This window comes from Theropithecus gelada, chromosome 1, assembly GCF_003255815.1.
Source record: "Theropithecus gelada isolate Dixy chromosome 1, Tgel_1.0, whole genome shotgun sequence".
Classification (NCBI taxonomy): domain Eukaryota; kingdom Metazoa; phylum Chordata; class Mammalia; order Primates; family Cercopithecidae; genus Theropithecus; species Theropithecus gelada.
In genome coordinates, this window is record NC_037668.1 from 163,775,003 (window position 1) to 163,781,099 (window position 6,097).

At 45.0% G+C, this 6,097-nt stretch overlaps 1 non-coding gene and 1 pseudogene across 1 annotated transcript; both read right to left on the bottom strand.

Moving 5' to 3' along the window:
* Nucleotides 1–2,848: 2,848 nt before the first annotated feature.
* On the bottom strand, nt 2,849–3,192 carry LOC112631478 (annotated as a pseudogene).
* Nucleotides 3,193–3,199: 7 nt separating this feature from the next.
* Nucleotides 3,200–3,333, bottom strand: LOC112615932. The gene has a single exon (XR_003117511.1). It is a non-coding gene; the product is annotated as a small nucleolar RNA SNORA70 (small nucleolar RNA).
* Between the last annotated feature and the right edge of the window lie 2,764 nt (nt 3,334–6,097).

Sequence of the window (6,097 nt, forward strand, 5' to 3'; positions counted from 1 at the left end):
CCTGTGGTGTTCATGGCCTAACTCACATTTTAGCACACGCACAAGAAAACAGGTCATGACACTTCCACGTGCTGTGCTTGATATGGGAAGAAAAGGAGGCCGGGGAGCACAACAAAGAGATGCCTAGCCTGATCCTTCTAGTTAAATATTGACAGAGGAAGAGGATGTCATCCTTGGCTAAAGGGTAAAAGATTTTAGGCCAGGTGTGGTGGCTCACGTCTGTAATCCCAACACTTTGGGAGGCTGAGGCGGGAGGACTGCTTGAGCCCAGGAGTTCAAGCCGAGGCTAGGCAACAGAGGGAGATCCCCTCTCTACAAAAATATTTTTAAAAATTAGCCGGGTGTGGTGATGCACACCTGTGGTCCTGGCTACTCAGATGACGTAGAGGTATTGCTTTGGCCTGGGAGGTCAAGGCTGCAGTGAGCCGTGATCATACCATTGCACTCGAGCTGGGGCAACAGAGCAAGACCCTGTATAAAAAAAAAAAAAAAAAAAAGATTTTAGGAATTATATTATTTCCCCTTATAGCCTTACTTCTTCCTAGGAATACCAGGAACCTCATTTCCACTTCTGCTTCCCTGCATGGCTCCCACAGTGTCTAGTTTGCCTCAGAACTGGCCTGTAGAAGGTACTGTAATAACTTACGGCAGAGATTCAGGAATTCAGAGAATTCAGGATTGTAGAAAGGGGACACTGTGGGCACAACCCACCTCTCCCCCAATGCATTTTATTTGTAAATGATTACAATGTAACATATGATGGACATTTCAAAATAATAGCCACAAATTTTCCATTCTATAGAAAGGCATAATTCTTTTTTTTTTTTTTTTTTTTTTTGAGACGGAGTCTCGCTCTGTCGCCCAGGCTGGAGTGCAGTGGCGCGATCTCGGCTCACTGCAAGCTCCACCTCCCGGGTTCACGCCATTCTCCCGCCTCAGCCTCCGAGTAGCTGGGACTACAGGCGCCCGCCACCACGCCCGGCTAGTTTTTTGTATTTTTAGTAGAGACGGGGTTTCACCATGTTAGCCAGGATGGTCTCGATCTCCTGACCTCGTGATCCACCCGCCTCGGCCTCCCAAAGTGCTGGGATTACAGGCTTGAGCCACCGCGCCCGGCTAGAAAGGCATAATTCTATAGATTTAAAAGTTACAGGGCCGAGCGCAGTGGGTTATGCCTGTAATCCCAGCACTTTGGGAGGCTGAGGCTGGTGAATCATTTGAACTCAGGAGTTCAAAACCAGCCTAGCCAACATGGTGAAACCCCATCTCTACTAAAAATACGAAAAATTGGCCGGGCAGTAGTGGCACACATCTGTAATCTCAGCTACTCGGGAGGCTGAGGCAGGAGAATTGCTTGAGCCTGGGAGGCAGAGGTTGCAGTGAGCCAACATTGCGCCACTGCACTCCAGCCTGGGTGACAGAGTGAGACCCTGTCTCAAAAAAAAAAAAAAAAAAAAAAAAATTAAAAAGTTACAATAAATTATAAGCAAAAATAAAAATAAAGCTATCTATAGACATGTTTTAGTTAAATTGAAGAAAACCAAGACATAAAGATCTTACAGCAGTGAAAGAAAAGAGACAGATTATCTACAAAAGAATGGCAATTAGAAATTGGACCAAGGGGCCAGGCGTGGTGGTTCACACCTATAATCCCAGCACTTTGGGAGGCCGAAGTGGGTGGATCACCTGAGGCTGGGAGTTCAAGACCAGCTTGACCAACATGGAGAAACCCTGTCTCTACTAAAAATATAAAATTAGCCGGCCATGGTGGCACATGCCTATAATCCCAGGTACTCTGCAGGCTGAGGCAGGAGAATCACTTGAACCAGGGAGGCGGAGGTTGTGGTGAGCCAAGATCACACCATTACACTCCAGCCTGAGCAACAAGAGCAAACCTCCGTCTCAGAATAAGAAATTGGACCAAGGGCAGACCTCTCATTAATAACATACAAGCCAGAGACATTATCTTCAAAATACTGAGAAAAAAAAGCCAACTGTCAAATTGGAATTGTATACCCAACTAAACTATTATTTGGTCACATGCAGTGGCTCAAGCCTGTAATCCCAGCACTTTAGGAGGCTGAGGCAGGAAGATCTCTTTAGCCAAGGATTTCCAGACCAGCCTGGGCAACATAGGGAGACCCTGTCTTTATAAAAATAACATAAATAAAATTAAAAATGAACTATTAAAAAGGGAAAACACAGATTTTTAGATAAAAATTTAGAGTATTTACCATCCATAGACTCCTAAAGAAATTCTAAAGGAATTTTTTTTTTGAGATGAAGTCTAGTTCTTGTCCCCCAGGCTGGAGTGCAGTGGCACGATCTCGGCTCACTGCAACCTCTGCCTCCTGGGTTCAAGCAATTCTCCTACCTTAGCCTCCCGAGTAGCTGGGATTACAGGCACCTGCCACCACGCCCAGCTAATTTTTGTATTTTAAGTAGAGACGGGGTTTCACCATGTTGGCCAGGCTGGTCTCAAACTCCTGACCTCAGGTGATCCACCCCCCCACCCCCTCGGCCTCCCAAAGTGCTGGGATTACAGGTGTGAGCCACTGCGCCAGGCCAGGAATTATTTCAAGAAGGAAAGGAATCACTGAAGGAAGGAATGAGATGCAAAAAGGAACAGTGAGCAAAAAAAGTAGATAAATTTAAACAACTGTATAGAAACAACACTAATAATATACTAATAATGTTTTTTGAGGGAATCAGGATAAAACTAAAATAACAGACCTAAAGTATGTAAGAAAGAGGGGTAATTGAAGTGAAAGCATTTTTTTTTTTTTTTAGGTGGACAGGAAGTAGAATTTATTGGTGAATATTAAGAGGGGCAGCACAGTGGAAGCCCTCATGAGTGCAGGGCCTGCCACTTGTCCAGAGCGCCACGATTGGGAACGTACTTGACCCATCTGGGATGAGCCACTTCTCAGCCACCATGTCTTCAAATTCATTGGCATTGAACTTGGTGAAGCCCCACTTCGAGATGTGGATCTTCTGGCAGCTGGGGAGCTTGAACTTGGCCCTGCACAGGGCCTCAATCACATGCTCCTTGTTCTGCAGCTTGGTGCGGATGGACATAACTTGGCCAATGTGAACCCTGGTCACAGTGCCCTGGGGCTTTCCAATGGCACCTCGCATGCCTGTTTGGAGCCTACACTGGGGTAGTGCAAGGTCAGAAACATGAACATCCATCTGAAAGGACTGTCTCCAAGGTCCTTTAGAGCAATCCATACAACAAACAGGCTGCATCACTACCAGGGAAGCTGCTGTTTGCAGCCATTGCACACTGGGCCCCCATGAGGAGAGGAACTCAGTCGGCTTAATTGGCTTCAGGAAGTTAAGGCATTCTAAGCTCCTTGTATTATTAGATGGAGAGTAAGAATAAATGTGAGATCTTAAGTATCTGTATTAAAGTTTTAAAGGAAACCACTTAAGTAATATAAATTGAAGACAGTATATAACTCACAAACCAATAAATGGGGAAATACGTAAAATTTAAAAAAACAACAAAAAACTCGGCCACACACAGCGACTCACACCTGTAATCCCAGCACTTCAGGAAGCTGAGGTAGCCAGATCAGGACTTTGAGACCAGCCTGGCCAACATGGTGAAATCCCATGTTTATTAAAAATATAAAAATTAGCCCGGTGTGGTGGCCCATGTCTGTAATCCCAGCTACTCAGGAGGCTGAGGCAGGAAAATCACATGAACCCGGAGGCGGAGGTTGCAGTGAGCTGAGATTGTGCCACTGTACTCCAGCCTAGGCGACAGAGTAAGACTTTACCTAAAAAATAAAACAAAACAAAACACTCAAGGAAAAGAAATAATAAGACAGGATGGTATTACTTCAAGTTGAGGCGGCAGAAACCTGGGATGGTAAGGAGTTCACAAATACCTAGGTATAAACTGCTTGTTAGTGTTCTAACTCACGTTAGAGTATTATCTATCTAATAATACAGTATCAAAACAAACAAAATAGAAATTGGCTGAGCACAATGGCTCATGCCGGTAATCCCAGCACTTTGAGAGGCCAAGGCAGGTGGACTGCTTAAACTCAGGATTTTGAGACCAGTCTGGCCAATATGGTGAAACCCTGTCTCTAAGAAAAATACAAAAATTAGCTGGGCGTGGTGGTGAACACATGTAGTCCCAGTTACTTGGAAGGCCGAGGTGGGAGGATCACTTGAGCCCAGGACATCAAGGCTGCAGTGAGCCGAGATCATGCCACTGCACTCCAGCCTGGGCAACAGAGCAAGACCCTGTATCAAAAAATAAAAAAATTAACAGAATGCAAGAGAAAACGGACAAATTCACCAAGAGTAAGAAACGTTACACACCTCTCCCAGTAATTAACAGATCAGAGAATACTTTTGTTGTTGTTGTTGAGACGGAATCTTGCTCTGTCACCCAAGATGGAGTGCAGTTGCACGATCTGGGCTCACTGCAACTTCCACCTCCTAGGTTCAAGCCATTCTCCTGCCTCAACCTCCCAAGTAGCTGGGATTACAGGTGCATGCCACCACGCCTGGCTAATTTTTGTATTTTTAGTAGAGATGGGGTTTTGCCATATTGTCCAGGCTGGTCTCGAACTCCTGACCTCAGGTGATCCACCTGCCTTGACCTCCCAAAGTGCTGGGATTACAGGTGTGTGAACCACTGCACCTGGCCCTTTTTTTTTCCTTTATTTTTGAGACAGGGTCTTGCTCTGTTGTCCAGGCTGGGTTGCAGTGGCACGATCTTGGCTCACTGCAATCTACACCTCCAGGGTTCAAGCAATTCCTGTGACTCAACCTTCAGAGTAGCTGGGACTACAGGCGTGCGCCACCATGCCTGGCTAATTTTTGTATTTTTTAGTAAAGACGGGGTTTCACCATGTTGGCCAGGCTGGTGCCTGTCTAACTCCTGGCCTCAAGTGATCCACCCATCTCAGCCTCCCAAAGTGCTAGGATTACAGGTGTGAGCCATGCACCCTTGTGTCCTTGTGTTATAAAACACAGTATCTATCCAAATAGCTTTGGAACATGTTTTGAATAGATACTGAAGACTGAAAACAACTGTGTACAAACACTATTATAGCTGGCAAATCCATTTCTCAGAGCTATGGTTTACTAACTCCAAAATATATGTAACCAGGATTGAACAAATCAGTAAATTATTATAAGGAGAAGCCAGGTTTCTTGCTATTACAACTAAGAGAGACAGCTAGAATGAATCCCGTGGTGCTAGATTGGAGTTGGAGGGACTTAGTTTTTGTTTTATAACATAAGGACACATACAGAAATAAACAGAAGTTTCTGTGCATGGATTATATACTACGTATTTCCTAGCTTTATGCACTGAAAAGGACTAGAATATGTAAAACATGGGGAAAAAGAAGGAAAATATCCAATAATTATTTGCCTTATTAGCTAAAGATGTTAGCCATTGTCAATTTTCTTGTTTTTGAGACAGGGTCTTGCTCTGTTGCCCAGGCTGGAGTGCAGTGGTGTGCTAGAGTGCAGTGGTGTGATCTCGGCTTACTGCTCCCTCCATTTCTCAGGATCAAGGAATCCTGCTGCCTCAGCCCCTTTGAGCAGCTGGGGCTACAAATATATGCCACCATGCCCAGCTAAATTTTTTGAATTTTAGTAGAGACAAGGTCTCACCCATGATCTAACAGATTGAATTGATTATCTTATTATTATTACTATTATTATTAGAGGCCAGATGCAGTGGCTCATGCCTATAATCCCAGCACTTTGAGAGGCTGAGGCGGGCAGATCACCTGAGGTTAGGCGTTCGAGATCAGCCTGACCAACATGGTGAAACCTCAAGTCTCAGCCTCAAGTGATCCACCCACCTCAGCCTCCCAAAGTGCTGGGATTACAGGCATGAGCCACTGGGCCTGGCGTGAATAGAATTTGGACAATGAATTTTAACTAAAAGTAACATGCCACAGGGTGGAGCTATGACCATGCTTTCATAATTTGCAGACGTTTCCTATGTGAAAACAGATGCACTTTCAATAGCAGGTGCAGCTGTACCCATGTCTTCCAAATCCTGATTCAGAAATCCACTATTTCGACCAGGCACAGTGGCTCATGCCTGTAATGCCAG